The sequence below is a fragment of the Heterocephalus glaber genome, unplaced genomic scaffold (assembly GCF_053883595.1).
Source record: "Heterocephalus glaber isolate CG9 unplaced genomic scaffold, H.glaber_assembly_v1.0 deba00001461, whole genome shotgun sequence".
NCBI lineage: Eukaryota > Metazoa > Chordata > Mammalia > Rodentia > Bathyergidae > Heterocephalus > Heterocephalus glaber.
Window position 1 is genome coordinate 32,043,112 of NW_028258308.1, and position 14,852 is coordinate 32,057,963.

The following is a 14,852-nucleotide window of genomic DNA, read 5'->3' on the forward strand; positions in this document are numbered from 1 at the left end:
GAAATAAAGCAATCGACACCTTTTATTCCTAAAATGAGTTCCCTCCATTTTGGGCAAAATAGTTCAAGCTCTTTCTTATCTACCCTGAGCTTGGTATACACCACCTTCTCGATGACCACTGACAGTGAGAAACATGCAGGGAAATGGGGCACCACAGCTTTATATGGAAATGAGGTGCTGTAACAATTTAGTTGCAAAGAACCCTTTTGCAATCAAGCAAGCAGGGAACTGGTGAGAAGGGCAGGCACCAAGTCCTCAGAGCCTGTGGCCTCTTTGTAAGCAAAAGACATCATGATTGGGACACAGACAAAATAAAAGTACTGTACTGTGCTTCTTAAATTCTGCTCCTATACCCAGGCTCTAACAACTGAGCCCACCTCATTATCAGCATCTACTTTCAAACACAAAAAAATTTCTTGCGACAGAAAAATCTTAGATTTAAGTACTCTGGGCCAGAAACAAAGGGAAAGCTCCCTGAACCCTGAGCTAGTTTGCTGGCCTGGCCTCCTGTCACAGACCCTCAGGAAACTCAGCCCACCCCTTCCTTTCAGGGCCATGAAATTCTGCACAGCCTGTGCTCCAGCAATAGATGAAGTGGGCACCCCATCTGGTGCTGGACTAGATTTTTCTTTTCCCTCGTTTCTTCCTTCCTTTTTGATTATTTCAGTTCATAGTGCACGAAGCAAATGATAACCAAATAGAACTACAGTGAACCTGCTAGTTAACGAAATGCAAAAAACAGAATAATCTACTACAAAGAATTCAACCTGGGTACAAAAGTTATTTAAATCCCAAATGTTTCTGAACAAGATTTTTTAATTTCTACAGATAAATATTGGGAGTTCTTTCTCCTATGCAGTTACAGACATTATTTAACTTACAACAGCTGTCTACACAACTTCGTCAGACTCTCAAGCATTGACAAACTCCTTGTGAGGAAGAAACTATTTTCATTCTCTCCCAAGCAGCAGGCACTGGATTTAGCATGCCAGGTCCTCAACAATTGCACTGTGAAATACTATTATCTACTATGGCCTAGATACTGCAGGGCAATTTTTAAAAAAAATCTTTAAACATTTATTAGTTTTTGCAGTACAAAGGATTCAACCTAGGAGTGCTGAGCTATATCCCAAACCCTTTTTATTTTGAGGCAGGGTCTCACTAAGTTGCCCCACCTGGCTTTGAACTTGAGATCATTCTTCCATATCCTTCCCAAATAACTGGGATTATAAGCACCCACTCCTATACCTGGCACTTTTTATTTCTAACACCTTTTGGTTTAAAAATAATTTTACATTAACAGAAAAGTTAATATTAATACCTTATACAATTGCATAAATACTGAAACATTAATGCTGACAAAATATCACTAACTAGCTGAGGATTTAGCTCAGTGGCACCGTGCCTGCTCCACAAGTGCAAGGTCCTGAGTTCAATCCCTGGTATAAAAAAAAAAAAAATCACTAACTAATGGAGGGGCCATCTTCGAATTTCACCACATCATCAGTCCCTTTCCAGGCCCCAGATATGATCCCAGACCCCACACTGTGCTCCATGGTCCCGGCTCCTTGGCCTCCTCAGTGTCTGAGTACACTTGGTCTCTGTGCCTCATTCTCAAGAGTGCTGAGCTGTTCTGTAGAAGAGTCTTCAATCTCCTCAAGATCAGATCTAGGCATTCGGTTTTCTTTTTACAGAAATCTCTTTTCTTCTTTGCAAACAGAAAATGATTAGAGAACATCAAATGGGAAGATCCTTCATTTTAGCAGAAGATCCCCAACTATCGTGAAAGTCAGGCATGTTCCACTATAAAGGTAAATAAAATCAATTTTTTTTTTTTTGGTACTGGGGATCGAACTTGGGTCCTTATGCTTGCACAGCAGGTGGTGAAACCACTTAGCTAAATCTCTGGCCCCAGAATTAATTTAGAAACCTATCATATGTCTTAACAGAAAAGAGAAGAAAACAGGCTAGAATTTATGAACTCAGATTTGACTGTTTCAATTCAACACTCCTGCTGGTCCCACATGGGCTATGAATAAAAGCCGTGTACCTGCCATGAAGGGAGAAAATAACCCAATTCATCCATGAGCCTGTGCTTAAATTCTCAACACTTTCATTTTGGGTATGTCTAGCCCTTTCCTCAAAATAAAAAATTAACAGAGTAGTATGATGCAGAGGTGAAGCTAGGTGGCCAATGTTCAAACGCAGTTATCCCATTTACTTTCCAAGAGGACACTGACTTTCTAAAGCTACATCGCATCTCTTCCTCGGTTTCATCATTTATAAAAAGTGGCAATAACAAATAACATCTGCCTCAGTGAGGAGTGGGGACTAAATACTGGGAATAGTGCCTCCAAAGGAAAAAGCACTGTTCATATCAATCGTAATTAAAACTTCCATCATCTCTTATTTTTGGGTGCTAATACCTTTAATAAAGTCAATATAAAACACTTAAGAAAAGAACTGGCTACTAGATTTAGGGTGATACAATTTATGTAAAATAGAAAAAAATTCTAAAAATTTCTTAAAGAGCAAAACATATACTACCTATTAATATATTACCTATTATTGCATCATGAAGGTCTGAAGAAAAAAATATATACCAATACATAGTTCAAAAAAAAAAAGAGGCTGGGGATTTTGCCTGCCTCACAAGCACAAGGTCCCGAGTTCAATCCCCGGTACCAAAAAAATGGAATATGGTTTGTATGAATTTTTTTTGCTCCCTATATATACTTCTTGACAAAAACTGACAAAAATTTCAATATCCACATTTATATACTACTAATGCAGTACTTTAGCTTCTTTCTTAAATATGTTTGTGATATGTAATACATACATTCATTGTGGGGAATTGGTACATACACATATCATATGATCCTCTTTACCCCTCTCCCCTTTTTTTTAGGTACTGGGAATTGAATCCAGGGCCTCTGAACTCGGCCACATCTCCAGTCTCCCCCCACTTTTTAAAAATTTTTGAGATAGAGTCTCAGTCACTAAGTTGCCCAGGCTGGGCTCAAACTTGAGATCCTCCTGTGTCCAACTCCCAGAGTGGTGGGATTACAGGCATGTGTCACCATGCCCAGTCCATCTTTGCCATTAGAAAGGAAGGGAGGGATGAGAGGGGAGGGGAGGGACAGACAGGCATAATCTCAAATACCCACACAACATGCCTTCTTCCCTTTTTGCTTGTTATTAACATGCCCCCTTTTACCATCAGTGTGTGTTATCATTTTGAGGTCTGAAAAATAGGGCATTGCTCAATTTACCTCATCCTTTAAAGCACTAATCTTTAATTAAAAACACTATCAAAATTATTTCTCATGTAAAAAAAAAATATTTTTCATGTGAAATGCATCCCTCCCTAAATGTCTACATCTTTAACCAGAACCTATGAATACGTTACTTTATACAACACAAGGGTCTTTGAAGATGAAGCTAAAAATCTTGAGATTGGGAGATTTTCTCAAGATTTAGATCCTGGATTTGGAAGAATTAACAATTTTTAAAATAAAGACCAAGTTTTTTTTTTGTTTTTTTGTTTTTGGTACCAGGGATCAAACTCAGGTCCTTGTGCTTGTGTAGCAGGCAGCAAAACCACTGAGCTAAATCCCTGGCCCCAAGTTTTTTGTTTTTGGGGTGTGTGTGTGTGTTGCAGTGCAAGGGATTGAACCCAAAGTCTTGTGCATGTTAGGCAAGCACTCTATACTCTATCACTAAGCTAGCTATACCCTCAAGCCTTAGAGTAAAAGTAAAAAAAAAGTAAAATACTTTTTTAAATGCTCATACTCTCCAGAGCAACCTATAGGTTCAATGCAATCACTCTGAAAATTCCAATGTTTTTCACAGAAAAAGAAAAAAAACTCTACAATTTATGTGGAATCACAAAAATGCTGAATAGCCAAGACTGCTTCTATGGTTTGAATATGATTTGCTTCCTCGGAAACTCATGCTGAAATTTAATCTCCATTAAGAAACATTAAGCTCGGGCATGGTGGCACATAACTGTGATCCCAGCCTGAGCTACATAGCGAGAGACTGTCTCAGAAAACAAAACCAAACAAAACAAAGCATGAAGAGGAGGGACCTTTCAAAGGTGACTTGGGCTCTGCCCAATTAATGGATTAACCAGTTAACTCAAGATTGGGTCTGTTATCAAAGGCAGCCTGGCTAGGTCTCTGGTTTGCTCCCTGACTTTCACCATGTGAAGCCCTGTACCTCCCTGGGACTCTGCTAGTGAGGAGGTCATCATCAGAGTTGACTCCTCAACCTTAGGCCAGAACCATGAGCCAAAATAAACCTCTGTATAACCAACCTCATCTGTGACACCATGCTGTTAACAAGAGAAAGCCGACTTAGCAATCCTGCACAAAATGAACAAACGCACAGTAATTAAAGCAGCATGGTACTGGCATAAAAATATAGAAACATCAACCTATGGCACAGAGTATAAAGTCCACAGCATTTATGGTCAACTCATTTTTGTCAAAGGTGTCAAGAACACACAATAGGAAAAGGAAAATCTCTTCAATAAATAGTGCCAGGAAATCAGTATGGAGATAACTCAAAGAACTAGGGCTAGAGGTCCCATTTGACCCTGCTATTCCCCTGCTGGGTATCTTCCCAAAAGAATTAAAAGAATCATACCACAGTGATATATGTGCACCCATGTTCATAGCGGCACAGTTTGTAATAGCTAAAGCTTAGAAACAGCCCAAGTGCCCATCAACTAGAATCTGGATAAAGATGTAGTTTTTTAATAAAATGGAGTACTACTCAGCCATAAAGAACAAGAAACTAGAGACATTTATAGCTAAATGGATGCATATTGAGGCCATACTCTTAAGTGAAATAAATAGGACACACATGTGTAAATACCGAATAGTTTCTCTAGTGTGAGAAACTGAAAGTGTAAATAAGGATTAAAATGATTAAAACAAATAACTGATAATTTGAAACAGGAAAAGGTTCAAAGGTGTAGGAGTGACGGGAGGGGAAGGGGAAAGGGAAGAAGGGAAAGGAAAAATTATGAGAAAAGAAAAAAAAATGGAAATGAAATCTATGTAAATATTGAAGGGTGGAGGGGTGAAGGGCGCACAGGTAATGGGGAAAAAAATAAGAACCAAGATACATCATGTACCAGGTACAAGCACCCAATGATAAATGTAAATGTATTGTATACCTAAAATGTACCAATAAAAGAATTTTTTAAAAATTTGGTATATCCACAGGAGAGAAAAACGATTAGCAAAATTAGTTTAGAAAAGTAATGTGATACATGCCAAAAATCATGCTGATGTAAGCTCTGTGTGTATGCCGTCTGCAGCAGGTCATGCTAAATTACTGTTATGCTCTTCTAAAACTAATTACTAAAACTTAAAAGTACTGGCTGATGGTTCTTCAGCAACATATTGATTCTTATATTGTCAGTTGATTGATGTTAACAAATATTTCATCAAGTTAGACAAATTATTAACATTTTTGGAAAACTGAGTTTGAATTCTTCAGTTTGTTAAACATAAATATTTTCTGGGTATCTTTTTGCTGAAAGGATAAAGACAACATTAAAATATTAAGTAATTATACATATATGTAAATAACTATGGGTCTACATTATGCAATGTATAACTAAATGACTGTACAGCAAAAATAAAAAAATAAATAAATAGTGCCAGGAAAACTGGCTATCACATGCAGAAGAATGAAATTAGACCTTTTTTTCATACCATATACAAAAATCAACTCAAAATGGATTAAAGACCTAAAACCAGAAATTAAAAATACAGATAGCCCCCAACTTAGCATGGTTTGACATCAGATCTTTTGACTTCAGGACGGTGTGAAAGCAACACCCAGCAGAAACTGTACTTTGAATTTTCATCTTATCCTCGGTGAGGGAGATACAGTATGATACTCTCAGTGCTCTCAGTGAGCTACACATTCACAAGGTAAAACAACTAGTCCTCACAGTGTACTGTGCTGCTAAGCTATGACATTGAGTAGGTTAGGTGAATTAAACTCTGTTTTGTTTTCTGAGACAGGGTCTATATAGTTCAGGCTGGCCTGGAACTATGTAGCCCAGGCTGATCTCAAACTCACAGTGATCCTCCTGCCTCAGCCTCCTGAGTGCTGGGATGACAGGTGTGTGCCACCATGCCCAGCTCTAAATACATTTTAAACTTATGATGGGTTGGATCAAGACAAACTGCACAAGTCAAGAAATATCTGTTCCTACATTCCTAAGAGAAATGAAAATGTCCATGTAAATACTTGTACAAGAATGTATACATACAAAACACTATTTATAAAAGCTAAAAAGTGGAAGCAACCCAAATGCCCATCAATGAAGAAGGGTAAATAAAATGTGGCATAGGAATGTAACACATAACAATCTTTTACACTGTAAGCATTGGATGCTCTGCATTTCCCTACAAACACTGCTACAGCTGCTTCCCATTCATTTCCATACATTGTTTTCACTCTATTTAATCCACAACTTTTTAACCTCCATGTAATTTTTTTCTTTGAACCATGAGTTAAACTATTAATTTCCAAATAAAAGTTTTCAAATATATGTCTGTTACTGATGTGCAGTCCAACTCTATTATGGTCCAAATACATCCTCTGTACACTTCTGATTCTTCTAAAGGTAATTAAGGTTTGTTTTGTGGGGCTACAATACATTCTTAGTGAATAGTCCATGTTCTTTAAAAATTATTACTGCTATTAAGTAATCTTTTCTAAATACCAGGTCAAGTTGATGGATACTGTTGTTTAAGACTTCTATATCTAATTTTCCAACTACCTGGTTAATCAATCAACTACTGTGAGAATAGTATTGTAGATTCCTTTTAGTTTCACCTTTTTTTTTGGTACCAGGGATTGAACTCAGGTCCTTGTGCCTGCACAGCAGGCGGCGAAACCACTGAGCTAAATCCCCGGCCCTAGTTTCACCTATTTTAACTCATGTATTTTGACAATCTGTTGTTAGATATATACATATGTAGGACTGTTGACTACTCCTGGAGAACTGATCCCTTTATCATTTTGAAATAAATGCCTGATAACACAGTCACCCTCCTTTTCCTTTGATTGTTTGTATGCTATATCATTTACATGCTTTTATTTTTAACCCATATCTTTAAAGTATGTTTTTCTTAAACATAACATATACTAGGGGGTTTTACCTTTGTATCCAAACTGAAAATCTTAGTTGTGAAATTATGAAATATGGCTGGAATAAAACCTATCATCTTATTGTTTCTATTTGTTCTGTTTTCTTCCCCTCTGTTTCTGTATTCATATACATTAACTATTTTTCCCTCCTATATCACTATTGGTTTATTATTTGTCTAATGTCAAATCTTTTTTTGCCTAAACAACTTTTTTTTTTGGTACCGGGGATCGAACTCGGGTCCTTGAGCTTGCACAGCAGGCGGTGAAACAACTGAGCTAAATCCCTGGCCCACTAAACTTTTTTTACCACTACTGGAGTTCAGACCTGATAGCAATGAATTCTGTTTCTGTTTCTCTGAGAGTATTTCTCCTTTGTTTTTGAAAGATTATTTTTGCTGGCTACAGAATTCTGGGTTTAAAGAAGTAACTATAATCTATTGAACTTCATGGGTCCTGCTAGAATTCTTTGTCTCTCTGCAAGGAGTAGTTTCCCTCTGGCTGCCTTCAAAATTTTATCTGCACTTTTCAGCAATTTTAAGTTATGCCTAGGTGTTTTCTTGTCTTTTGATTTTGGGGGTCACCTTGTGTTCTCTGAGCTTCTAGGATCCTTGGTTTGGTGTTCATCATTCATTCTGGAAGATTCTGGGCCATTAGTCTTCAAGTATTTCTGCTATTCTTTCTCTTATCCTTCAGAGGCTTCCATTACACATTCAGACCATTTGATATGGTCCCAAAGTTCACCGGATACTCTGATTGTTTTGTTTCACATCTTCTTCTCTTTGCATTTCAGCCTGAGTAATTTGTAATGGCTTATCTTCAAGTTCTCCAGATCCTTTCCTTGGTTACACCAAGTTTACTTACGTGGTTACTGAAGACATTCTTCATCTCTGTTACTGTGCTTTTCATTTCTGGGATTTTCATTTGATTTTCTTCCAGTGCCTTCCTCAGTTAAAATGTCTTACTTGATTGAGCCGGGGATTTAGCTCAGTGGTTCCACCGCCTGTCTCGCAAGCTAAGGACCCGAGCTCAATCCCTAGTACCAAAAAAAAAAATGTCTTACTTGATCATGTATCTTGCCATCTTTACTACAGACCCTAATATATTAATCATTTATTTTCTGTTATCTAACAGGTCCAGTACCTGTGTTTTAAGAATTTGGTTAATACCCTGTTTCAATAGTGTGCTGTTTTTCCTTGATTCTTTTTATGCCTCAAAAAAAAAAAGTTTTGAACACAGGATATTAGCTGTAGGACACCTGTGGCTGAGGTAGTCTTTCTGCCTAGAAATTGCCATGCTTTCCCTCTGCCAACCATTCAGTGTCTGGAGGTTTAGTCAGTCTCCACACAAGCTGGGTTTGGAATCTCTTCCTGCTATGGCTACCCATAATGCACCACCAATTTCCAAGTCCTCAAGCCACCTTTTGTGTCCAAAGCAGAAGTTGGTTGGTCAGAAGTATCTCTCTGTTCAACCTTCATTTTCAGTTCTTCTTTTTACAATGTACTCAAGATAGTCTGTCTCCATTGTTCCTGCAACTGTCTCAGAACTCCACCATTACCTGCTACTCTTACACTTGTTAGCCTTGTATGGGAGGGGTGAGATTCTCTGACATTTCCATTAAGCCTAGTCCTGGGAAGAACTGAGTTGCAGGGTGTGACCTCCTCAGTGCTCCTTCCCCTCCTTTTCTGCTACAGTTCTGACCTAGCACATATTCTTGCTCCTCCCCAAGAGTAGGTGGTTTCCTTTCAGCTCCCTCCCCAACAGTGGGTTTAGGCTTTTGTCTCATATAACAGAAGAAAGGGAAAAGCATTTAGAGGGGGGCTTCATGCCTCTCCTGAAGTGTGCACTCCACCATCCTCAAGGCCTGTCTGATAAGGGACCCCCTTCTCAGGACCTCCACACTAACCTCTCTTTTGTAAGAATGCAATGAAGCCTGTGGAAAAAAAGCCTATGAGCGGGCACAGTAATCTCTTACTAGTTCACTCTAAGTTTTTAGCAGTTCATTAAGAATTTTAACTGAATTCTGATTGGTGTTGACTTTGTCCATCCCAGGTGAACAAGCACTTGTGTCCCATCTTTTCTTGGAGGTGCCCATCTTTCCTTAGATTTGGGGTTAGGTGGTTGGCCTGTAACCCCAGCTTTCTGATGAATTCAAGAAATGTACAAATTTGCAGGTTTACACTTCACTGTTATCACTCTAAGCGCAAAAACAGCATTTTCTCTAACTTCATTCTAAGAAAAATCTAGAACAATGGGCCAGGGCTTTAGCTCAGTGGTTCTGCCGCCAGCCTCGCAAGTGCAAGGACTCAAGTTCGATCCCCAGTACCAAAAAAAAAGAAAAAAAGAGAAAAATCTAGAACTCCTCTTACCCTACATTTTAGCCAAACTTTAAAGAAAATGTGATGAATACAGCTAGCTCTTGCTCATAATAGAATAGCTGGACGAGGCGGCATTCTGAGCGGCACTATCCTCCTCTAAGGGAGGAGGATACCAAGTTCAAGCCCAGCGAGGGCAGCTAAGCAATGTCTCAAAATATGAAAAGGGCTGGGGATATAATCAGTCCAAAGGCCCTGGGTTCAATCCCCAATGCAGGGTGGAGGGCGGGATGACTTCCAGCTCCACAATAAAAACATTTAATCCAATGCAGCACACAAAACTAAAGTTTTAATATTTACCTATACCACTGTGGGAAGTGTCATACAAAAGAATAGTTCTGGCATTTGACCATGAATTTGTTACGTTCTGATTTATCGACATGTGAAAATTGTATATTCACTTATCCAGAATAAGCACTGTATAACTTTCTAACAATTCAACTGTGTATTTCTCTCTGTACAGACACAAAAGGTAAAGAGGGGGGAGTACAGATGATAAAAATACCTTTTATTCATTGGTTAATTTAATTCAATACACTTTTAACTGAGTCTCTATGTTAGTAGCACTGCAAAATTCCAGTGCCTTGAAGACTCAAACTACTTTCTGACATGTACAGGTGCTTAGTTATTGCAGGTCTCTTATGACTTAATCACAAAGCCAATAGTAGTAGAACAGTGACATCAATAGTCTAAAAAACTAATTCTGAATGCAATACAATAAAGCTTTGTGACACAATGGAATTGAAAAGTGTATTAAAATTAAATTTAAGCCAGGTGCAGTGGCAAACTGCTGTAATCCCAACTACTCAGGAGGTTAAGGCAGGAAGTTCTCAAGTTCAAGGCCAGCCTGGTCAACTTAGCAAGAATGTACTCAAAAAAAATTTTTTTTAATGTCTGGGGGTATGGCTCAGTTACCACTGTGCTTGTCTAGCACGTACAAGGTTTTAGGTTCAATCTCCAGCACTGCAAAAAAAAAATTAAACAGTAAATAAAAATAAAAACACTCATTACTGTCAAAGGTTTTGGTTTTGGTGTTTTGGGGGTTTTTTGGTACTGGGGATTGAACTTGGGTCCTTGAGCTTGTGCAGGAGGCGGCGAAACCACTGAGCTAAATCCCCGGCTACTGCCAAAGGTTTGAAAAAATGGATGTCACATACGGCTGTGAAAGTGTAAAGTGATCCAAAGTTTACAGTGGACTAAGATATGTACATATACCAACTTCCCACAATGAATGTATTCATTCATTCATTAGGTACTGCTATGTAAAAATTTAAAAAATGTTTACAATGGACATTTGGCAAGGTGCTAAAAATGTTTAAATGTATCTTTTTTTTGGTACCAGGGATCGAACTCAGGACCTTGTACTTGCCCGGCAGGAGCCAGAACCACTGAGCTAAATCCCCGGCCCTTAAATGTATCTTTTGATCCAACAATTCTATTTGATGAAAATATGCATATATGTGGTATGATTTTTAAAATATGGTGAATGTTTAACTTTTTCTTTAAAAAAAAATTATTACAGCTGGGTGTGGTTCCACACACTTGGAATCCCAGCACTTAGAAGGCTGAATCAAGAGGATTGCTGTTGAGTTCAAGGCCAACCTGAACTACATATTAAGACCTTGTCTCAGAAAAAAAAAACCAAAAAAATCAACAACAACAAAAACTTATTACAGTAAAAGACACACTGCCATTAATCCCTCTCAAAACATCCCGCTAGCTTCAAACACCCTTTCCCCCCCATCACTCTTGCCACCCTCTAAAGCAGCTCTGGAAGTCCTCTTTAATGGCTGCCTTGATGTCCCAACTGATTCAAAAACGCAGGAGGAAATTTCGGTCAAATAAAAACATTATGGTGTGTTGCCCCCTGACTCATGCACTTGATCTGGCACCCTCCAATGTGAGGGTTTTTTCCAAAGTTTAAATGACCATGAAAGATAAATGTTTTGAATCAGTTCAGGACATCAATTCAGGACAGTACAACTAAAGACGCTCACAAAAGAGGACTCCCAGAACTACTTCCGAAGGCGGCAAGAGTAACAAGGGGAAGGGTGTTCCAGGCAAGGGGGAATGTCTTGAGAGGAATTAATGGCAATGTGTTTTTACTGTAAATTTTTTAAATTTAAAAATTCACCATATGTTTTGATCAGACCTCATACATGCTTGTTCAAGAACCGAACATTATTTATATCAGCATATAACAAAACATAAAAGGCTCTATCTATAAGGGGAGGAACAGGAAAGAGGAAGGGAAAAAAAGGAACAAGCTGTAATATGTACATGTAACCACTCCCAAGATGATTGTAAACTGCATTAATTGCAAGCATGTATTAATTAAATGGAAAAACAAAAGTTTCTATCTATAGAAGGTGAAAAAAATCACATCAAACAGAACGCCTACAAAATGGAATACCACAGAACCACTAAACAATAATGATCTAATGCAGCATCAGAGTCTAAGGGTAAAGACTTAAAAGTGGTAGCTACTAGCAGAAGTCTTGAACTCTAAGGATAAAGATGAAACCATCTTTTCAGTAAAAAACATATTCCTAGCACTGAAGGGAAAGTCAGTCACTGGAATTCTCGTCAGGAATGCTGAAAACCATTACCCAACTGAAAAAATCACTGCAAATGTATCTTCAGACTAATAATATGGCTCTGTTTGTTCACCATCTAATGAAATACATACAAAATTATAAAACAATGAAGAGACACATAAGTAGCCAGTAAAGATTAAAATTGATATCCTCGATATTATATTACCAATACTACTAACACTACTGTGTTCTATGTGTCAGATTCTACTAAACTCCAGCTTTTGCATGTATATTTTTTATTTATACACATACATACACACCCATTTAATCCTCATAAAATGATGTAAAGATACCATTCTCATTTACAGATGAAGAATCTTAGAGAGGGAGGATCTTGGCAAAATCAACAAAAAGTAGAGCTGGAGTCACAGTGTGATTCTTAGACTGTCCACTTGCCCACTGCATAGGTACTGGCTCTGATTAAGATCCTGACTTAAGCAAACACCATCAATGGCTCTGCGTAATAAAATGCATGCCTAGGTCCAACTACTTTGTGTTTACTTCTTTATTGGATTTTTTTTTTTTTAAACTACCACACAGTAAACTATCTTTACTCGAGCTATACTCATTTTAGGAAATGTGCTTAATCTTCAATGTGCCTGCAAGCCTACTTTCCTCTCTATGGCTAAGACTGACACCTAATGGGCCCAAAGCAAACACCATCATAAGTACAATCAAATCAAAGCTTGCGGGGGAAGTAAACATGTTAAAATGTGTCCATTTGCTTTGGGGCGGGGGAGATCAAATTCAGAGCCTTCCACAGGCTAGCCAAGCACTCTACTACTGAGCTTCACCTCTCCTGAAGCTCCATACTGTGTCACTTTCCAGTGGGTTCTATACGGGAACACAGAGTCTGCACTATTAACAAAAACACAAGATTTTTAATTTTTGAAATTAGTGATCTATGTCATGCTGACATTTGCAACTAAAAGAATGGTACTTTACCTTTTAGGTTTCTTTAAATGTGACTGTTCCTCAAGTGTCACTATAGAACTCTAAGAACACCAAAATTACAACATGCAACATGTTATACTATACAGATGCTCCTCAACCTATAGTGGAGTTACATCCAGGCAAACCCACTGTAAGTTGAAAATATAAGTCAAAATACAATCATACACCAAACGTGCCAAACATCACAACTTAGCAACAGAGTGGTATGTGTCCTCATGTCATTCTTCCTCCTCCGCCTAAACTCGAGGACAGAACCTTTATTGACTTTGACATCCCCCTATCACTGAGTGCCCAAATTACAGAATACATGAAAAGCAACTTGCAGATAATGATTATATAGCAGTTAATTTTCTCTTTTATAAACATAAACTGAACCTTTAACCCAATTCTCACCCACAGCAAGTTTGTCTCTCACCCCCAGGCAGACAACTTTAGTTTTCACACTGTGGGGAAGCTGTGCCACTGGCATCTAAAGAGGAGATACTGAAAACATCCTACAATGCATATGAGAACTCTCCAAAACAAAAACATCACTCAGCCCCAGTATAAATCTCCCAAAGCCCTGCTTCCTGAGAAAATATGAACTAATGAAAACTGTAATAATAAACTGAGCCCACAAACCAATTCTGACACGTGTGTATGTATAAACAAAGTAATTATGTACTGCTTTAACGCTTCATTTTCCAGTAATACACTATGATGACTGTATATAGAATTTGCCTTTAGAAACCAAAGAAAAGCTTGTGCTGTGCATTTTTCAGAATTCTGCCAAGAGTTCTGTACCACTTATGGAAAATACCATTTATGGTTTATAAGCTGCCAACACATAACAGTCACCTGTAGCTATATCATATTTATGGTGACTCTACATATAAAGGTTAACGGCTATTTCACTTATATTTCATTTTATAACTGTGTCTGACAATTTATAAATATTCAAAGAAATCTAAAAAGTATAAATAAAGCCAGGGGTGGTGGCACATGTCTGTAATCCTACCAGTGTGAGAAACTGAGGCAAGAGGATCACAAATGAGTGCCTAGCCTGGGTAACTTGGCAATTTAGCAAGACTGTCTCAAACAAACAAAAAGGGTGGCTGGGGATGTAGCTCAGTGCAAAGGCTCTGGCTTCGATTCCTAGCTCCACACACACACACGCACACAAAAAATACACACAAGCACATCAATTTCTTTTTACTTCTTTATGTTGCATTTATGGTATACTGCTGACTTTTTAAAGAAAGTATATGTACTGATAGTTAATATGTATGAGTTTCACAAGAGCAAAGATGTCACAAAATATATGCCATAAAAAAGGTTCACCAAGGGCCAGGGATTTAGCTCAGTGGTTCCACCGCCTGCCTCCCAAGCGCAAGATCCTGAGTTCAACCCCCCACCCCCACCCCCATTAACAAAAGCAAAACAAAACAAAAAAGGTTCACCAAATCTGATGAAACAATTAAATACTGCTCGTCAGGGTGGGTGTCAAACCCTTTCCTTGGCTGCCTTGTAATTCCCTCTGCCTGCAGGCACCCCTAGCTACTCCACTGGAATTCTCCATGCTTCAGATTCCCTATTCTCTGAGCTCCACCCTTTCCCCCTTATTATACTAGTGTGGCAAACAGTTCGCTCATTTCTTTCGTAGCACTTTATACAACCTGTTCTAGTTTTAAATTTTTTGTCTACTTTCACCCTTAGAATCTAAGTTCCGTGAAAGTTGAGTAGTTTTATGTTGTTCACTACTGTATCCTCT

The 14,852-nt window shown here is 38.3% G+C and overlaps 1 protein-coding gene across 5 annotated transcripts in view; it reads right to left on the reverse strand.

The window, feature by feature from the left end:
• Positions 1-14,852, reverse strand: part of Gtf2e2 (general transcription factor IIE subunit 2) — a 121,434-nt gene that overhangs the window by 2,702 nt on the left and 103,880 nt on the right. The window lies entirely within an intron of this gene.